We start from the raw sequence: 22,197 nt of genomic DNA, 5'->3' as shown, positions 1-22,197 counted from the left end.
GATAATTACGTGTTGCGCAATGGAGGAGTGCACCTGTTACTCAGACATCGTGAGCGTTACTGACGAAACAGTGGGAAATATCTAACAGCACACTCTCCTCACTTCTAACGGTCCTGCCTAAGCATAGCAGAAGCATGGGGACAGTCCTATCAACTGTTGATGTTCAGAAACAAAAATCCTGTTTATATTTGATCCCCCCCCCCCCCCCCCCTGGTACTTTCAAAAATGTGCACTGCAGTATTCAAGTGTTGTACTGTAAACTACAGTAGCTTTCTCCTGTTGCAAGAAATCACAGTGTTATGGTAAGTCTGTCTTTTTGCATATATAGCATTTCTAAAGTGAGCGTTCTGCTTCATAATATGAGCAGCCACTTTCTTGAGCACACAATGAAATTTACTCTCGTCCATTTGCAAGTAATTTTCATATGACTTTACATCCTTGATTTGCAGCTCCCGTAACAAATTTTGCTGGATGCTTTTAGCGTCTTGCCAAGTACGTTTTCTCTTTTTCTTTTCTTCTTCTCTTCCAGATGTAAATAAAATGCAATTGTGGTACACATAACTGCAAAGCACAGTAGTAAGTCTTTGTCAGCCATTCTGAATGAACTGTGATGTCAAAGATCTTTGTGAAAGAAAATATGAAGGATATTTGATCACTTTTGTTTCTCAAAGAATATCTCATTGTGTATTACTGGCCTTACTATATGTACAATATAGGTCTTCACACCAGAACCTCTTTGATTAACACACAGTTTCTTAGCGATTCAAGAACTTTTTGCGAGGCTTCACTGTTACTGGAATTGAACATGAGATTTTTAATCTGTTCACACAACTCCCTTGCCTCAAGTTGCTGCGAATGAGTGTTTGAGCATTCAGGAACATGATGCTCAATGTCTGTATCCTCAAGCAAATGACATATGTTCCCATTTGCTTCAACACACTCAGTAGCATGTATGCTGAGTTACTTGGGAAGCGACCAGATAGAAATGAAGGTGGCTGTCAGGCTTTTCAGATGACTCCGAAGCTTTTCTAAGCTGGTCAATAACCTGTAATGTATCAGTTATTTATTTAAGAGCATTAAAATAAGGATTTCCTTAAGTGTATTGTAAACACAACTGATAATGCAAAATTGTCTCCAAGCAATATTCTAGAGATTGGATACTCACTCTTTTTTTGGTCGCCCATTGTTCATTCACTGACTGTATACAATACTCAGGAATCACTTTTACGCGTTTATTATGAAGGGTAGCTTGGCAGTCACTTTTTCTGGAGTCCATAAGTAGCAATCTCTTTTTTCTTGGATTCAAATGGTCTTCCTAAAATGATAAACAACTATTACACAATTTATTTAAAAACTTTCCCTGTAACTAATACATTTAATGGACAATAAATTTATCTTGCAACACTGCATAATGTCAGACACCAAATGATCTCAAACAGCAATGCCTCTTTCCTTATAATATTTTTATCTAAGAGTGCAGTGCATGGGCCATACACTCACAGAAAACGCAGTACCAAAAAATGGGATGTTGACATACCCCTGCTGTTGGTGGAAGAAATAGTTCATTTTACCTGGAACAGTTGCAATAAGATATTTATTACAAAAAGGTACAAAAGAAATGACAAACCTGGGGTTAAAAACTTTTTTACTGATAATCAATTAAATATTAAGAAAACATTTATCACGATACATAACTTAACAAATCTAAAAATAAATATCAGTTAATAAGAAGACCAGAATTGATGGAACAAGATTGTTAAAATATTCGACAACACTGGAGCAAAATTTTCCTGGATCTCAAATCTTCAGCACCTGGCAAAGAAATGAAATGGTCTGCTATTTGCAATCAGGATTCTACACAGCTTTCAGACAAGTGGAGTGGTTTTTATGGTGGTTCCAATAAAGCTATGAAAAATTATGGAATTATTCTTTTTGTCAACAAAGTAGATGTGGAAATATTTGCACAGAAAAATATCATGACTGTAAATGGGTACTGAAGAATTGTTCACTGTTGAGACACCATTGTAATAAATGTGCCCCGCCAATACATTTATGTTCCGAGTACACTCCAACAGCAACACTACAATTAGGGAAACCATTTGAAATATGAAAGCAAAACTAGCTTCCCATTCACTGATTAAAATGCATGTAAAAATTTCAGTATATTTATTTTCACAACAAATGATGAAAACCAACAACATGGGGCAAGTTTAGGTGAAAATAATTAACACAATTCTACATTACTGATCACAATAGCTATTAAAAATAAAAGTGTTGTGAATTCTATCAATTATTAATGCAGTTGCAAAAAGAATGTTCATTCAAGGTATCTATATTATCAGTATTCCATCAAATTACATCCTTCCTTCCAGTATAGAAATAAACTATAATAGCAAACAACAGAAGAAATGAAATTAAAATAGATATTCGCTTACTATTTGTACCACTTTTAGTTGGATAGTTATGAAAACCCCTCCTCACAGAATATGAAAATCCCACGGATTTTAACTGATTCGGTAGTTTCTCTACCTGAGAATAACAAAAGCAGTAAGGTAAAGTGAGTTTAATTGGCCAAGGGGGTTAACAGAACCACTCAAAAACCAATAAATAGGGAAATTTTAGTCTTCAAAAAATTTAGTCATTTAAAATATGCAGCCCTTCATCACTTCAAGCAATGTTTCAGGGGCTAGAATGGGTAACTGCCCTGTTATTAACAACTGTTAACGAAACTTCAAGAAAATTTGGCATAATTTTTAGCACTATCACGCACTGTAGCATGACAAACCGAGAAAAAAAAGCAATGTTTCAGGGGTCAGAATGGGTAACTGCCCCGTTATTAAACACTGTTAATGAAACTTCAAGAAAATTTGGCATAATTTTTAGCACTTTCATGCACTGTAGCATGACAAACCAAGAAAAAAAAGGATGTCTCTTGGATAGATCTTTCATGTGCTGTAGCATCTTAACCGCATATTTGCAGAATAAGCAAGCATAAACACGAAATCCACCAAATACGGCATGACAGCTTCAGAAACTGTGAAATTGAGAGTGCACTGTACGAAGTGTTTTTGTTACACAACCTGGGCACAGGACATGTGATCTCCTCAGCCAATCACAACACAGAATGAGAGCACATTACACGTTATATAATCAGCCAATCGTATCATCACATTTTCAATGTGCGAAAATACAAACAACAAAGAAATTTTAAGAATGAAACATGAATAAAGTAGATATTCCAATGTAATGTGCAAAATGTACTATACCAAGCAAAGGGGTTGCTGTAACATACCTGCAATGCTGAGAAAATTGAATGCCCCCATTTCCCTGAAAAGCACAGAACTGTAGTCACTAGCCATGCTTGCGACATTCTTCGAAAGAATTTACAGTTCCACCGGACTGGTAAAGTTTACATGCTTCAACAAAAAAGTGATGTAATATTTCTTTCTGGTGATGTACTCAACATAATATGTACTCACCTAGGTAACTCGCAAAATATTTGGTCTTTCTGCCATATCGTGGGACGGCACCTCTGACATCCCGCATCATTCTGCCCACGTTCAACGGAACGATCTTTTGAAACTACAAAGGTCACACTATGGTTCACTTTAAAGTGCTAAAAACTTTGAATACCTTGAGTGTTGAATGAACTGAAGCAGTCACTAACAATCATCATTTCACGGAGGAACTTTTCCTTTTATTATGCTGAACAACACTTCCTTGGTCCAAAATTCAATGGGATCAAGGCAGCATTTTTTCAACTCTTGCTAACTTCCACTGAACACCCAATTGTGTATGATTTCATGGCCCTTGTTGTGTTTCCTTTCCCAGATTTCACTTTATCAACTCACAACCAAACTGCTGATTCCAACCTAACCTGGACCTCCGGCTACACTACAGATCAGTCAGTCACCACAACCAGATTTTTTGCTTTCACATTCATTCACTTCACCAAATCACAACCAAACCGCTGCATTCCAACTTATCCTAGACCTCTGGCTACGTTGCAGATCAGTCTGTCATCACAACCAGATTTTTTGATTTCACGTTTGTTGGCTTTGCCAGCTCATAACCAGGCTGTTGCATTCCAACTTAATGTAAGGTCTGGCTACACTACAGATCAGTCTGTCACCACAATAGGAAATCTTGTGATATTTGGAAAATACAGCCGAGAACAGCTCAACCACACTGCTGGAAATCTTGATCTATTTGTAGAATAACAGCAGAGTATATGGAACAACTTCACTCCCACCAATTTAATCCTAGATCACTAAGCCCTCCTAGAGTTTGAAATTACAACTGGCACTAATTCGTGGTCCCTGCCAACAGTTTGAGCAGTACAGTTGCCAGCATAGGGTGTAAAACAGGCATTTTGTACTTACTTTCAATGATATATATCACTGTAGACCTTATAGTTGTAATTAACTAGTGCATAAACCATAAGTATGACCTCCTTTGAATGAAATAGGGTGTAGTAAAATTTACAGTGGTTTAGTAATGATATCACAGTGTTCCTCCTTTAATGTTCTAGAATTACGTTCCATTGTTACGTCCAAGCAGTAAAGTACCCTTGAAAATCGCAATATGGAAACCTCAAAATATTCACAGTAAAAGAGCCATATATTTCTCTCAAAGAAGAGTAGTAACACTACTGCTTCATTGGCATCAATTTAAGGTGTCGTCTTACATCCCAGCCTAACCACTACCAGAATTATATATTAAGCCACTGCTCTACTTATGTTTATACTGTATGTGTTTCAGTTTGTCAGCCACGTTATCATTGGCTAATCATGTGTTCTGTACGCATATTGTGTAACAAAAGCACATCATACAGCACAATCTCTATTTCACAGTTTTCGAAGCTATCATATTTGTATTTGTTTATTCCACAAATATGTTGTTTCAACACTACAACATATTAAAGATCTATCCAAGACACATCCGCCTCTTCTTGGTTTGTAGTGCTACAGTGCCTGAAAGTGTGACAGCGATAAATGAAAATTTAACCAAAACTTTTTTGGTTTTATTTAGTCTTGAGTCACTGACTGTCAACTATATGTGACATCATTTAAAAATCTGTTTTTAAAGGTTTTGCTACATACCTCATTTTCAAATCATCTTTTTGCTGAGGCTATGTGATTGCAAAATATATTTCATTAGTGCATGTGGAATTAAGTGCACCACAAGTCTTAGTGTCAACTGGTCAGTGGTTCAGCTAATCCCATTAAAAGCATAGACTGTACTTATTTTTATACATCCACTGAAGTATTATTTAGCATAATTACATGACAATGTCAATCTTAGGCTGTCAAATGAACACTTACAAATTTTCACTAATGTGGAAAAAAAAAATCTCTTGACTGTATTACTTCTGCAAGCAATATCCAGTATGTTTAATCACAAAAACTGCAAACAGTCTGGGATATGAATTTGCTATGGGGAATGGAGAATCTGTGCCACAGAACTGGGAAAGCAAGAATGTGGCAGGTCTTGAATGGCTCACGGTATTCATAAAACAAAACAGGCTTCCATTACTTACATCAGAGCAAACAAGAATATCATGGGCCACCAGCTTCACGGTGACAAATGTGAAAGTGTACTATGACAATCTGTTAGACAGCAACAATCACTACGTAAAGGCCACCAAGAGAAAATGACATCGCACAATAAACAATATCATCATATAATATAATCCAATCAATTTTAGAAAGGATACCATTATAGCGGGAAAAGTGCAGGAATTAGGGTTTTTGTGTGTAAAACTACATACCATTCCTAATAATAAACACATAGCAAATCAAACACACTAAAAGTATAAAAATCTGGTGCCAAAAATTTCATTTGACCTATGTAGCTCATATGAGGCCCACAATACCATATGAGACAGAACAAGCTGGAATCTTCCCTTCTGCTCTTCTTGTACTCCTCTTAATAACTAACACATATTTTTCTTCTAAACTGTCACCTAAATATCGCTATTCATATTGGGTATAAGAAGTATATGCCCAAGTCTACGAAAATATTATTTACACGGTGTTTTCCCCTAATTCATTGTTGATTCAGTGATTGCAATAGTATATTTGATTTTACTGGAAACTTTATTAGTTAAAAGTAATGAGTAATGAAATATATTATAATGGCATGTGTGAGCAGATATGGACTAACACTACTTCTTAGAAAACGGACATCCAGACTTTACAGTAAATGTGGGATGATGTATGGAACAGGCCATGCATCTATGTCTGTTGCAGGGATATCTACATCTATATCTACAGGATTACTCTGCTATTCACAATAAAGTGCCTGGCAGAGGGGTCAATGAACCACCTTCAAGCTGCCTCTCTACCGTTTCACTCTCAAACGGCGCGCCGGAAAAACGAGAACTTATATTTTGCTGTGCGAGCCCTGATTTATCTTATTTTATTGTGATGAACATTTCTCCCTATGTAGGTGGGTGCCAACTGAATGTTTTTGCAATCATAGGAGAAAACTGGTGATTGAAATTTAATGAGAAGATCCCATCACAACCAAAAATGCCTTTGTTTTAACGATTGCCTTTCCAATTCAGGTATCACATCTGTGGCACTATCTCCTCTATTTCATGATAATACAAAATGAGCTGTCCTTCTGAGAACTTTTCCGATATCATCCATCAGTCCCACCTGATGAGGATCCCACACCACACAGCAATACTCCAGAATAGGGCAGACAAGCATGGTATACGCAATCTCTTTAGTAGACCAGTTGCACCTTCTAAGTGTTCTGCCAATGAATGGCAGTCTTTGGTTTGCTCCACCCACAACATTATCTATGTGATCATTCCAGTTTCGGTTATTTGTAATTGTAAGCTGTAAGTATTTAGTTGAATTTACAGCCTTCGTATTTGTGTGACTTATCGCATAGTTGAAATTTAGCAGATTTCTTTTAGTACACGTTTCTTTATTCAGCGTCAGCTGCCACTTTTTGCACCACACAGATATCTTACCTAAATCATTTCGCAATATGTTGTGGTCATCTGATGACATTACAAGACAGTAAATGACAGCATCATCTACAAACAATCTAAGACAGCTACTCAGATTGTCTCCTATGTCATTAAAATAGATCAGGAACAATAGAGGGCCTATAACACTTCCTTGGGGAATGCCGGATATTACTTCTGTTTTACTCGATGACCTTCCATCTATTATTACGAACTGTGACCTTTCTGACAGGAAATTACGAATCCAGTTGCACAACTGAGGCGGTATTCCATAGGCACACAGTTTGGTTAGAAGACACTTGTGAGGAACGTGTTAAAAGCCTTCTGGAAATCTAAAAGTATGGAATCAATTTGACATCCCATGTCGATAGCACTCATTACTTCATGAGTATAAAGAGCCAGTTGTGTTTCACAAGAACAGTATTTTCTGAATCTGTGCTGACTACATTTCAATAAATCATTTTCTTCAAGGTACTTCATAATGTTCGAACACAGTACATATTGCAAAACCCTACTGCAAATTGATGTTAGTGATATGGGCCTGTAATTCAGTGGATTACTCCTACTTCCCTTTATGGGTATTGGTGTGACTTGAAAATTTTCCAGTCTTTAGGTACAGATCTTTCTGTGAACAAGTGGTTGTATATACTTGCTCAGTTCGGAGCTATTGTATCAGCATACACTGAAAGTAATCTGACTGGTATGCAATCTGGATTGGAGGCCTTGCCTTTATTAAGTGATATAAGCTGCTTTGCTACACTGAGGATGTCTACATCTATGTTTCTCATCTTGGCAGTTGTTCTTGATTGGTATTCAGGAATATTTAATTCGTCTTATTTGGCCAAGGAGTTTCGGAAAACCATGTTTAATAACTCTGCTTTAGTGGCGCTGTCATCAATGACTTCACCATTGTTATTGCGCAGTGGAAGTATTGATTGCGTCTTGCCACTGGTGTGCTTTATGTATGACCAGAATCTTTCTGGATTTTCTGCCAGATTCCATGACAGTTATTAAAAGCATCTAGCATTGAAGTACAAGCTATATTTCGAACTTCTGCAAAACTTTGCCAATCTTGGGGATTTTGTGTACTTTTAAATTTGGCATGCTGTTTTTGTTGCTTCTGCAACAGCAATCTGACCTGTTTGGTGTACCATGGGGGATCAGCACCATCACTTATTAATATATGTGGTATGTATCTCTCAATTGTCATAGATACTATCTCTTTGAAGTCATTCCACATCTTTTCTATGGTTACATGATCAGATCGGAAGGAGTGAAGACTGTCTCTTAAAAAGGCATTAAGAGCATTTTTATCAGCTTTTTAAATAGATATACTTTTCTTTTCCTTTTGATGGTTGTGGTCGCTAATCCCTGTATTCATCACGATACTCCCTACTTGTCCAAGATTATTTGTTGCTAAGAGGTCAAAGATGCCTTCGCAACCATTTATGCTTTGAGTGGGCTCATGAACTAATTGTTCACTGTGGCTGGATGGTGAGAAAAGGATATGAGACATAAGCGAGGGGTTGGGGACAGCGGTGGAATAGTGATGGACAATGATATTATCTAGGTTTGGTGGCTGACTGAATGCTGTTGTGGGAGGGTTGCGAAGATAGTAGGTAGGATACTCCTCATTTCAGGGCATGACGAGAGGTAGTCGAAACCCTGCCGAAGAATCTAATTCAGTTTCTCCAGTCCTGGGTGGTACTGAGTCACAAGGGGAGTGCTCCATTGTGGCTGGATGGTGAGTATATGGGAAGTGGTATATTACTGGAGAGAAAAGGCACAGGAAATCTGTTCCTGTACAAGACTGGGTGGCTAATTTTTGTCTGTGAAGGCCTCAGTGAGACTCTTGGTATATTTGGAGAGGGACTGCTTGTCACTGCAGATGCAACAGCCACAGGTCACTTTTCTGTATGGGATGGACTTCTTAGTATGGAAAGGATTGCAGCTGTCGAAGTGGTAGTGGTGGTGGTGGTGGTGGTGGTGGTGGTGGTGGTGATTTGGGTTAAGGGGGCACTCGACATCATGGTAATCAGTGCCCTGATGAAAAGTTAGCATGAAATCTCATGGGTGGGGAATAAGGCTGTCCCCACATGTGGAGCAGTTTATAACGTACTAAAGTCTGCCACCCCTCCCCCCCAGTTTAGGGATGAGGCCTGACAGTTCACAAAATTTCACCACTCTGTTAACACTGGTATCGGTATCTGCGAGGATGGTGGGCAGATCTCCAGTGAGACCGAGGGCTGCCCTAATATCAGTATAAAGGACACACATAGCCAGAACATGCTGAACTGAAAGCAGCACACCACAAACTTCAAAGAATGGTGGATCCTCCCACCGGAGGAGGAAGCCATGTGTGAAAGGGCTATGCCTGATGTGTAGTCTGGTACGCTAAACCTCCTTCCAGTGGTGAGGCTGACACAAAGTCCGCCAAGCCTTTGTGGTCGATTTGAGTGACCGCAATTTGTTGTCTGAGAACTGCAACCATTCAGTCTGCCACTGATGCATGTTGCATCTGTCAGAAAATGAGATAATGGTGTGCAATGGGATGGGACATTGATGGACAGCACCATCCCAACATGCTTCCTTGGCAGCTTTATCAGCCATGTCGTTACCCTGTATCCCAACATGGCCAGGTGTTGGAGCCACTGTAAGGAGTCATGGATGAGCTGAATCAGCAGGTCTATCAGATACATTTGGGGAAGTGCTTGCTGTGCACTAAAAGAGTTGGAACAGATAAGAAAACTCATACGGCGACGTCTGTGAACCCTCTCTAGTGCCATCAGAATGCCATATAACTCCGCATCATAATATGTAAATTGTTCTGGAAGACGCTCTTTAAAAACCCTATCAGGGAAAACCACAGAACAACCAAGAGCATTCTCTTGCTGGGATCCATCTGTATAAATAACGATAAAACTATGGTACATGCTTAAAATAGACGAAAACAAAGTTGTAAAAACCAGATCTGGAGTACAACTTTTCGTATACTGTGTCAAGCTTAAAATCACTTTGGGCCTCTGAAGACAACAAGGCAGCAGTGTGTTCCATTGCTGGGTGTGTATTTTCATGCCCGAGAGATCCAGATCCCTGAGACAGTCTGTAGCACGTACACCAAATGGCTGGCTCGCTTGGGGCCAATTCCTGAACAGTCGTTCAAAGGTGAGTTGGATCACTGAACTAAATGCCAATGACTGAGGTGACACAGAGATTTTCAGCACCTTTCGAGCCAAAAGGATACGTTACCGAATCTGGAGTGGTGGCTCACCAGCCTCTGCACACAGACTCTGAACTGGGCTACTCCGAAAGGCTCCAGTCGATATCTGAATGCCTTCATGGTGAACAGCATCCAACATCCAGAGGTAAAAAGGATGGGCTGATTTGTAGACTACGCTTCCACAGTTTAAGTATGATCAATAACAGCAGGAGCTGGGAGGACCTGTCAGCTCCCCATGTTTTTCTGCCAAGGCAGGTCTTTCAGGTGTGGGAGCCATGTTAATTTCGAGTCAAATAATAAACCCAAAACGCACACAGTGTCTTGAAAACATAAAATACGGTCCCCTACTGTAAGCTCTGGTTGGTTAAAACTCCGACAAGCACGATTAAAATTGACACACATAGTCTTAGGTGAGAACTGAAAACCAGGTGTCTGGGCCCAAGTTTCCAGCCTCCTAATGGTCAGCTGTAGCTCCCTCGTCGGCATCAGCATAAGATCAGAGGAAGAGTAGAAGATTGCAAGGTCATCCTCAAACAAAGAGCATTTGACAGGGCTCCTGACTGCGGAAGAAATGCCATTGATAGCGATGGCAAACAATGTGACACTGAGGATACTGCCCTGGGGCACACCATTCTCCTGAAGAAAGCAATCAGACATGGCATCGCCAATGCAAAAATGAAAATGCCAGTCCTCGAGTAAGGAGTGGATCAGAAGCAGCAGGCGTCGACATGGTTCCCATTCACGAAGTTGGCGAAGGATGTTGTACCTCCAAGTAGTGTCATATGTTTTTTCGAGGTCAAAAACCACACAAACTAAATGGTTTTAGCATAAGGAGGACTCCAGTAGAATTAAGTTGTCAAGAGTGTAACAGTAGCACCTGAAACCACACTGGGAGCAGCGCAGGTGACCTTGGGACTCGAGCATCCAGACGAGGCGGCGGTTGACCACACGTTCAAGAGTTTTAACCATACATCTGGTAAAGACGACACTCCAATAACTGTTAGGGGCGCTGCGGCCCTTGCCTGGTGTCCAGAATGGAATTAATATTGCCTCCTTCCAAGTGGGGTACTGTCCATCAAACCAGATCTGATTGAAACAAGAGAGGAGCTGACCTTTTGCTTCAGGGCACAGATGACGAAGCATGGGATAATGGATCTCATCAGGTCCTGGAGCAGTGGCCCTGGCTACAGGTAAAGCTGATTTCAGTTCCCACATGGAGAATGGAAGGTTGTAGACTTCCTCATTATGCGAGAAGAAATTGAGCTTCCTCATCTCTGCAGTCCAACGGAATACCTGAACAGTAGGAGCTTGCCTGGATGACTTAGTAACAGTAAGGAAGTGTTCAGCTAAAACGTGAGCTATGTCTTCTGGCGTGCCCACCAAGACCCCATTATTTGACAAGGCCATAAGGGGATGTGGACTACCCTTGCCTGAAATCCATCTTATTGATTCCCAAACATGCAGAAGTGGACAACAGAAACAGCAGAAGTGGACCGATTAATGGAAGGCATGAATTCCCTACAGGAAGCCCTCTTCCATTCTTTGATCACTTGCCTTGCATGTGGTCTCGCAGACCTGAAGGCATGAAGATTGTCTGTAATTGGACAACATTTGAAGTTCTGCAGAGCTCTCCATCTGGCTGATTGCCAATTGACAGTCGTCATTCCACCAAAGTACAGGCCATTGTCTGAGGTGGTTACTAGACCTGGGGATATACTCTGTGGCAGCCTTTTGGATATCATGAGTAATATGGGCCACCGCCTCCTGTGCACAATCCTTTCATTCAAAAATAGCCTGTCGACTGTACTGTAACCAATTTGGCCTTTGTATCAGCCACCTGAGTGGTCTCCTTCTGGCCATCATCCTAGGCAGCAGACGAATCTACACTGGGGAGTGGTCACTAGAATGCAAATTTGGAGCCACTTCGCACTGAACTGAGTCTGCAATAGCTGGGAACAAAAACAAAGATTAATAGCTGAAAAAGACCCTGTAGCTGTGGAAAAGTGAGTCACCTGACCCGCCTTGAGAAGGCAGATATTCTCAGAATGGACGAGTCCTTTGAATCATCTGACCCCTGGAGCAAGTAGTAGATGAGCCCCACAGCACATTGTGGGCACTGAAGTCCCCCCACAAGGAGGAATGGGCATGGGAGTGCCTGGAAGAGGTCGGCCAGTGCGTCCACATCCAAAGCATCATTGGGGAGGAGGTGGGGGGGGGGGAGGGGTGTCAGGTACAAAGAACACACTGTGATAGTAAAGGGTGCAACAACTTTCACAGCAATTGATTGCATGGTCATGGTAAGAGGGGCAACGAGAGGAGTGGCATCTGTCATCAAGGAAAATAGCCACTCCACCTTTAGCCCTGTCTCCAGCAGTATCACCCTTCCTGTATATGTGGTAGCGCCGTAATGCAGGTGTGTCTGTGACTTTAAGATACATCTCTTGTAAGCAGATGCAGAAAGCTTCATCCTGGACCAGCAGCTGCAGTTCTTCCAAATGTGAGCGATATCCATTCAAATTCCACTGCAACACAGAAGTCCTTATGGAAGCCATTGGTTAGCGATGGCGGTTCTTTTCTTTCTCTCTCGGAGGTGGTGATTTACCAGGGAGGTCAGGGGGAACGTTAGCCAGTTCCGTGCTCTCTGGTTCCTCCAACTGGAAGTCCATATCCTCAAGAGCATAGTCGCCATCAGAAAGTGAGAGAGCTCATCAATCTGAAAGTTTACCTACCACTTTCTTGGACTTATAACTACTTTTCAAAGGACGTTTTACTTTACTAACAAGAGGAGGCGGCTGCCTGGGTTGCGAGGATGGCTTAGTTGGCTTCTGATGTTGGGGAGAGGTATGTGGCTTAGGTGGTAAGCCTACTGCTAACAGCTTCCGAACGACATCAGTTGCAAGTGGAGCATTTCCCACACAGGTACATCGACAAGTGCATGTGCTCGTACTGGAATCTGTGGTCTGAGTTTGTGAAGAGGCATCACACTTAGCTATTTTGTCTTAAGGGCTGATGCAAAAAAGTAGCAAAAACTGGTGGTTGCATGGCTTTGTAAGCCTTTTTAGCTTCACCAAATGGTATACGTCTCTTTACTTTCAACTCTTGACTTTTCTTTTCCTCGTTGTAAACCCCACACTTTCTGCTCCACACTGGGTGATCCCCAGAGCAGTTTACACATTTTGGAGGAAGCATACAAGAAGTCCCTAACTCTTGACTGGAGCCTCCACCATTGCCACACGTGGCCTTCCCGTTACATCCCATAGTGGTATCGCCAAATCTTTGACATTTATAGCATCGCATGGGGTTAGGAACAAACGAGCGTTTTGCTTGGTTACAATGAAAGTGTTAAGGCACACTAATGCCCTGTTCCTATCACTCTGAGGCTTCTTTTTGGGAGGACTGACCAACTGAGCTCTCTTTGAGGAGTGGGAGTAGGTGCTGCCTGACAGTACACCCATCCCGTCAGGAATAGTAGTTTCATGAGACAGTTCCACAAGGATCCCACGAAATGCTAGGGGAAACAACCATCGACCCAGGCAGAGCCGTGCATGCCTCAGCAAGCCTGATACAACTGTGGTGGAAGGGGAGGGGGGGGGGGGGGGGGTTGGCGCAGGTGCCCCAGAGTTTGTCTGCTAAAGACTGTTTTAACTCAACATCGATTCACCTCCTCAGCACGTAGCACACCTTGAGGTTGAGGTGTGTACCTTCCTCACGGTCCAGGCAGTGAAGCCACAGTGAAGCCAAGATCCCCATTCTCCAAAACACACAACATTCCACCACTGCTTATGGTGACAGAGGACTGGTGGCACTTACCAGTCCCCAGCTCAGGAACCCCGGGGTCGCCAAGCCCATACTCAGCAAACGAATGCTGAGCCCCTGAGGGGAGCTGTTGAAATGGTGCTGTTGCTGATGGTTGGTAGATTTAATACAGACAGAGACAGTGATGTAGCCCTCCTTGAGGTGGAGGTCAACATTGAGGTTGAGATGGACCAGGTGAAGCAAATGGGGGAGAAGGTACTGAGGTTCTGGAGGAATATGAGTAGGGTGTCCTTATCCTCTGTCCAGTTACAAAGATATCATCAATGAATCTGAACCACTTGAGGGATTTAGGGTACTGGGTGGGTAGGAAGGATTCCTCTAGGTGGTCCATGAATATGTTAGCATAGCACAGTGACATGCGAGTGTCCATTTCTGTACTATGGATTTGTTTGTAGATGATACCTTCAAAGGAGAAATAACTGTAGGTGGGAATGCAGTTGGTGATGGCGTCCAGGAAGAAGGTTGTAGGTTTGGAGTAAGTCAGATGTTGTGAAAGGTAGCCTTCAATAGTGGCAAGGCCATGGGCATTGGTATTGTTAGCGTAGACAGCAATATGGCATCAAGAGTCTGGTAAAGGAACAGGAACTGTGGAGAGTCGGTGGGGCAAATGTTGGTATATTTTGCATAGGAGGGTGGCTTGCAAGTAGTAGGCTGAAGGTGTTGGTCTATGAGAGCAGAGGTTCTCCCAGTATATGGGGCACAGTAACCAGCCACAATGGGGAGTCCTGGTTGGTTGGCTTTATAGACTTTAAGAAGCATGTAGAAGGTAGGAGTTCATGGAGTGGTAGGGCAAAGCAGAGAGACAGACTCAGGGAGATGTTCTGGAATGTACCTAAACATGTGAGGAGGGACTCGAGAGATTGTTGGATTTCTGGAATGAGGTCACTGTGGCAGAGTTTGTAGGTGGATGAATCCGACAGCTGGTAGGGTCCCTCCATTAAGTAATCCCAGCTGTTCAAAGCTACAATGGTAGTTTTTGTCAGCAGATAGGATATAAGGTCGGGATCAGGATTTGAGAAATGATGATGATGCAAGGTTTGACATTACGAAATTCTGGGATGTTGACGGGGGTGATTATGGGGTAGTGGGGAATAGACCGAGGTTGTTTGTTTGTTTGTTTTGTTTTGGGGTGTAAAAACAACTGGGGTCATAAGCGCCCGAGTCAAAACTATAGAACTCTATGACAGAGAGGAGTTAAAAAACGACTATATGTCAATCCCAACTGATATAATAGAAGACGGCTAAAAACAGGCACATGGAAAAAGGGCTAAAAGAGACTCCACACAAAAACAGAGGTCCAAAACTAAAACTTAAATGGCCTTCGCCATATTGCTTTGGTGGATAAAAAGTAAAATGCGGTCAACAGCCTGCACGTCATTTGCCAAAACGGCCGATAACTAGACGGCAAACCAAAACGGGAACGTAAAAGGTCAAAAAATGGACATTCCATCAGGAAGTGGTGGACAGTTAAAACTTGGGCACAATGTGTACAAAGTGGTGGGGTAGCATCACTTAGCAAATGGCTATGGCTAAATAGGCAGTGTCTAATACGCAGCCGAGTTAAAATAACCTCCTCCCAGTGGGAGGGCCGAGACGAGGTTGTCAAAGCCACTGGGAGAGGCTTAATAAGCCGAAGCACATTCCCGTGAAGGGAGGACCATTGGTGAAGCCAAAGGAACACCACCTCCTGACAGACGGCAACACAGAGATCATCAGAAGGAATATAGGTATTCACAGGCTGAGGTACTAGGACCACAGCTTTGGCAGCAGCGTCAGCAGCCTCATTTTCTGGCAGACCGACATGACCAGGAACCCACAGAAACATCACACTGGCTCCACAAAGAGCGAGCAGTTGAGTTTTCCTGGACCCACTGCACTAAGGGATGGGCAGTGCACAGCGCACATAGACTGTGAAGGGCACTGAGTGAGTCTGAGCAGAGGACACATTTGAAAAGGCTGTGTCACTGGATGTACTCCGTGGCTTGATACAAAGCGAAGAGCTCAGCTATAAATACTGAGGAGTATGCCGGGTGCCAATGACGAAGACACATGTGACCCCACGGTCAGTCCAAGAGCCATCAGTGTATACAAAGGTACTATCGCGAAGTTCCATGCGAAGGTCATGAAACTGAAGGCGATAGACCGATTTTGGAATAGTGGCCTCATGAAGCAAATGAAGGCCAAGGTTAACATGGGCCGCTTCACGAAGTCAAGGGGGCGAAGGGTTCACACCCAATGGGAAAGCCGCTGTAGCAAGTGCTGAAAGCAGACTCCAGGAGGCAACAGATAAGAAGAGCGAGCCCCATATTCACGATCAAAGGTGTCATCAAAGAAGGAGGCATAGGATGGGTGGCCACACATGGCAGACAAACAGCATGTATACCTGCTGAGGAGAAAGTCATGGCAGTAGGACAGTGGTAGTTCAGCAGTTTCAGCATACAAACTCTCAATTGGCTGGTTTAAAAGGTGCCCGTGGATAAATGGATGCCACGATTATGGATAGTGTTGAGATGGCATAAGAGGGATGGGCGTGCAGATGCATAAATAAAGCACCCATAGTCAAGTTTCAAATGGACAAGGGACCAGTACAAACGGAGGGGGGTGGTTCAATCAGCACCCCATAAAGTACCATTGAGGACACGTAGGACATTGAGGAAGCATGTACAAAAGGCTACGAGGTAAGACACATGGGAGGACCAAGAGAGTTTCCTATCGAGCATGAGCCCCAGGAATTTCCTAGTTTCAATGAACGGAAGGGCAACTGGCCCAAGATGTATAGATGGTGGGAGAAACCACTTGCGTCGCCAGAAATTCATACAGACGGTTTTGTCAGTGGAAAAGCGGAAGCCACTGGTGATGCTCCAGGAGTAAAGACGGTCCAACCCTCCTCCGCTTGTTTCCGATGGAGGAAGGCAGGGTGATAGTGGGAAGAGCTCAAAACTTCCACAAAATGGTGACCCAAGGTGTTGGAGATAGCAATAGGGTCCACGATAACATCATCTGCTACTGTGAGGCCGGAAATGGGGGAATTGATCTTGGTCCCAAAGAGCTGTCGGAGGTTGGCCCACACGACAAAGGAAGGGGTAGAACTGTTAAAAGAACTAGTGAATGAAATCCTGCAAGCTCATTTGCTATCCCAAAGAATGTGACAACACTTTGCATGCATCTGTTTATAATGAATGCAGTTTGCCACCGTAGGATGACAGTTAAAAATGTGGAGAGCATGTCTCCGTACGCATATGGCATCGTGACATGCCTCAGTCCACCAAGGGACAGGGACACGATGTGGGACAGTGGAAGTGCAAGGAATGGAACGTTCTGCAGCAGTAATGATAACGTTGGTGAGATAGTCCACCTGGTCATCACAACTGGGGAAATCTTGTTCTTTGAAGGTCGCCAGGGAGGAGTAAAGCTGCCAGTCAACCTTAGTATGCTGCCATTTGGGCGTGCACATGGATGGGGTAGGAGTCAGCAAACGGAGAGCACATGAGAAATGGTCACTTGAATAGGTGTCAGAAAGAACGGACCACTCAAGACTAGGGACAAGCTGAGCAGTGAAAAAGGATGGTTCCAAATGGGAGTAGGTGTGCGAGGAATCGGAAAGGAAACTGGGTGCTCCAGTGTTAAGGCAGAAGAGGTTAAGTTGGTTAAGAAGGTCAGCCAAGAGGGCACCTCTCTCACAGGTCCTCGGAGAAGCCCAAAGGTGATGAATCGCATTAAAGTCACCGAGTAGCAAAAATGGGGGGGTGGGGGGGGAGGGGGGGGTTGCTGCCCAATTAGCTGAAGGATGTCTGTCCCGGTGACAGCAAATGACAGAGGGACATAAATGGTACAGAGGGAAAAAGTCAGGTGGGGAAGGAAAAGGCAAACTGCAACAGCTTGAAGATTAGTAGTCATGGAGATGGGTTGACTGTGGATGTCATCCCATATGAGCAGCATGAAGCCCCCATGATATGGAATGCCAACATCAGGGGGAATGCCAAAACGAATCGGGAAGTAATGTGAAAACTCAAAGTGGTCGTGAGAGCCCAATTTTGTTTCCTGAAGGGAGAGTACAAGGGGATGCTGTGATGCTAAAAGCAACCGTAAATCCTCTTTGTGGGACCGAAGGCCATGAACGTTCCATTGGAGGACAGTCATGATGAAGAGATGTAGGGGTGTCAACTCGGCGGCTGGCGAGTGACAGCCAGTTTAGTCACTCCTACAGGGCACAGAAGCAGGAGGATCCTGCACCATGGGATCCACACAAGCATCGGCATGCTTGTGCGGTCGGTCTGTGGAGTTCAACGCTGAAAAACGGTTGGTGGTGAGCACTGGTGATAGAGACACCAGCAGGGTTAAGGTACCAAGTGATGACACCGTCAATGAAGATCCTCAAGTTGGCAAAGGAGAAGACCGTTTGCCTTTGGTGGACTTCATTGAGCCCTTCCGGTTAGAGGAAGACTTGGGTGGTGTTTGGCTGGAGGGACAGAGGAAGTCTTCACGGGAGTACTTCTTCTGTCCTTTCCGGCCAACAGTTATGTAGCTGGTGGCTGCACCACTTGAGGTGAGAATTTGACTGCTTGTTGCACAGCTGGGCGGGGGGATGGCGATGCTACCTTGACACTGCGTGATTTCACAACCCCATAGGTGAATTTTATGTCACATGTCTGTGTGGCCATGTCCTTCATGGAGCGAGGGGTAACAAGAACAGAACTGTAGGTACCAGACACAAGAACGCAGGGTTTGCGACTAGTCAGTAACTTGCGAGTGAGTGGGTACGGCACCTCTTCCTTTGGGTACGGCACCTCTTCCATCACCCAGATCTCTTGAACAGCCCATTCATCAAGCTACATGGGACAATCCCAAGAGGAGGCAACATGGCCAGTATTGCAGTTGATACAGCGGCGAGGAGGAGGTGATCAATCACCCTCAGGCGCATCCTTACCACAGGTGACACATTTGGTTGTGTCTCGACACAATGTTCTAGTGTGGTTGAAATGATGACACTGGTAGCAGCGCATCGGGTTCAGAATGTATGACAGGACTGTTATAGTTTCATAACCTGCTTTGAGCTTGGAAAAAAGTACCACTCTATCAAAGGTGAGAAAGAGAGTGTGGGTGGGCACTAATGAGGAATCAACGTTTTTCATTACATGTTGGACGGTAATGACACCTTGATTAGAGAGGTAAGATTTGATTTCGGTCTCGATTAGATCGTTGAGCAGCCTGGTGTAAATTACATCACGGGAAGAATTCAAAGTTCTATGGGCCTCTACATGGACAGGGTAACCGTGGAGAAGCCAGGCTGCAAGCAGTTGTTGTGCTTCAGTATCAGAAGTGGTCTTCAAAAGCAAAGTGCCATTCTGTAAATGAGAGCAGGATTTCACATGGCCAGCAATTGCATCAACACCTTTCTGAATAATAAACGGATTTACCATGGTGAAGGACTGACCATCTTCAGTACATGGGACTATGAGGAACCGTGGTGCAGCAGGAAGGGTCTTTGATCGTTAGCCTCATTATGTTTTGTAGAGGTTGAGTGAGAAGATGACTGACTCATCACGAGGAAATCCCCCATGATTGCCAGCATCTCTGATGGCGCGCTCCTTCCAACTGGGGCCCCTTCACAAGGGGGCGCACCCGCGTTAGGTGATTGTTCACACTTCAGGCCACACCTCCTAAACACCTGACAGAGGGACCAATCGGCAATTTGGGAAGGTTGCAGCTCATGCAATCACCCCTCCTTGGGCATGGCCTGTACCAGGCGTGAACCTTACCAGGTGTGAACCTTACCTGTCAACCAGGGACTGGGAATTACACGTTACCCAGTCACCTGTTATGTGTGAGATGTGTGGGCAAGCCTTCAGGAGCGCACAGGGAGGAAGAAGAAAAAAGAGGATCCTCAAACGCCAAAGCGGAGGAACAAGAGGAGAAGGGAAACAAAGAAACGAAAAGGGAGCTGAAAAAAAGGTGATACTGTTCGTATGTCAGGGACAGAATGCAGCACATTCCCAATAATACCCCAGACATGTTCCCCAAGGGAGGGGAAAACGAATAGCACAAGGATAGACATGCAGCATGGAAGGGAAAAAATGCTGCAAAGGCTGGGGCCCCATAGTAGCCAAGCATGAACCCACCAAAGAGTGGCAAGCCCCCTGGGGGGGGAGACCATGCATGGCTGGCTGGAGGAGTGAACTTAGTTAGGCAAGGTTCAATATTGGTTTTAGATTATTGAGTCTGATTGATAGAGTTCGTGGTGAAAAAGTGTTTCCACTCTGCGGACCAGGACAAGGTCTGTAACAAGTCCAGCATGACTGAATTTGGGAATGGTGGAAAAGGTAAGACTTTCAGAAACTATGATCCTTCTGTGAGGCTAAGGCTTTTGGAGGAAAGGTTCAGGACTTTTTTTGGGTGTGTGTAGGTTCTGTATGGTGGTACATGAGAGTCCCTGAGGATCTCGTAAATGTAGGTCTGTGGGGCAGAGTTTGTCGGCTATGAGGGGATGTCAAAGAAGTTTGGAAGCTTCTTTTAGAGGTGGTGGATAGTTGTACTCCAAGGTGGGAGTAGGAGGTGAATAGGGTGGAGAGTTTTTTGAGTTGGTATTGTGCATGCTGCTCCAGCTTCTGGAGGGTAAGAGTTTTAATGTGAGAGATGAGACGTAGTAATTTGGGATTGTAGAGCAAGAAAATATTACAGATGGAGAGGAGGTATTGCAAGAACGTTTGGGCCAGATTTATAAGCTTTTGCAGGACTAGGTTGGTTAGGGCTATGGATTGATGGAAATTTAACAGAGAAGTCATTGTGGATGGAGGGGTTGCAGCCGGAGATGTGTATTTCTGTCCTTTTTTAAATTTATTAACTGACTATATATTATGTTCATTAAATTATTACTAGAACATATAACTCAGCACAATTAGGAAAATCTAACATAGCTGTTTTTGAAACCATTGCAGTTTCCGAAATATTAACATGTTCATATGCCCGTCTTTATAAGGCCAACCCTATCTGTGTTCTACTACCACCATGCTAATACCTCGGCCCTACTACCTCTGTGTGAACATCATTTTGTACCTTTTGGGACTCTTGTTTGATTAAAATTAAGTTTGTGCCTATCCATCAACTGTATAACAGTGCAAGGTTACTGTGTTTATATTATGGTGTTAGTTACTCCATACAACTATGTACATTTCTGTGCATTATTATTAGTCATCATGGAACCTCCTGTTTTTCCTAATTGACTGTGTAATTGAAAGCAGAGCTTGATATTTGAATGAGACTTCATATGTGAAAGAGCACTGTATCTGCCACTGTTATACTGTTTAACAGGATGCTTAAAGCGCCTGGCTGTAAACAGTCTTTATTGCGGAAACTGGAACTGGCCATCAGGCTGCTTATAGTGACAATAAATGTGGAAAGAATCACATTAATTAAAAGTTGTGTGATATTCATTATTGGAATATTTCCTGTAACACCAGTGTAACAACAAATGTACACTCCCTTCAGTGAGACACAGGATGCAGAATAAGGATTTGTTAATAGGTCATCTTCCACACGGAAACACACATCTCTCCAAACGTAGGTATCAAAACCTTCACTTGAACTTTTCACACAAAGCCCACAATACTATGAAAGGACAAAGCACTCCAACAGCTGTAACAAAAACTTAACTTTGTCTATATAGCATAAATGAAGCTCACGATATCAACAAGCCACAACTCACAAATTTAACTATTATTGAAAACCACAATAATAACAACAGCAAACTATGTGATACTCACCAATATCAACTAATAATTAAGAACTTTAACAACCCAGCCCACAAGATCATAAAGAATTACTTCAATATCAGTTTCGATCCCCACATATTACAGAAAATTACATGTACAATGCTTGAAAAACAAAATAGAAAAAACAAATTCGGTTAACAACCATAGTCAGCTGACAAACTAACCCATTCTTCCCTAATGTTACCCTCCCTCCCCAAATACCACCACACCCATCAACTAATACCTGTTCCCAACACAACAGCCAAATAAATATACAATTAGCAAAAAAACCACTCATAACTTCAGGGGAGGAAAAAAGAAAAAAAAAAAAAGAAAAGAAAAAAACAAACGAAAGATACCAACAACCTTAATCCCCCCGAAAAAAAAAACATATACCTTGAAATACAAAGTGTTACCCCTCCTCATAATCA

The 22,197-nt window shown here is 43.1% G+C and overlaps 1 long non-coding RNA gene across 1 annotated transcript; it reads right to left on the bottom strand.

The window, feature by feature from the left end:
* Positions 1-210: 210 nt before the first annotated feature.
* Positions 211-2,052, bottom strand: LOC126259501 (uncharacterized). The gene is made up of 3 exons (XR_007546520.1): positions 1,423-2,052; positions 1,166-1,315; positions 211-1,045 (listed from the first exon to the last, which is right to left on the bottom strand). It is a non-coding gene; the product is annotated as an uncharacterized LOC126259501 (long non-coding RNA).
* Between the last annotated feature and the right edge of the window lie 20,145 nt (positions 2,053-22,197).

This window comes from Schistocerca nitens, chromosome 5 (assembly GCF_023898315.1).
Source record: "Schistocerca nitens isolate TAMUIC-IGC-003100 chromosome 5, iqSchNite1.1, whole genome shotgun sequence".
NCBI lineage: Eukaryota > Metazoa > Arthropoda > Insecta > Orthoptera > Acrididae > Schistocerca > Schistocerca nitens.
This window is presented reverse-complemented; position numbering and strand designations above follow the sequence as displayed.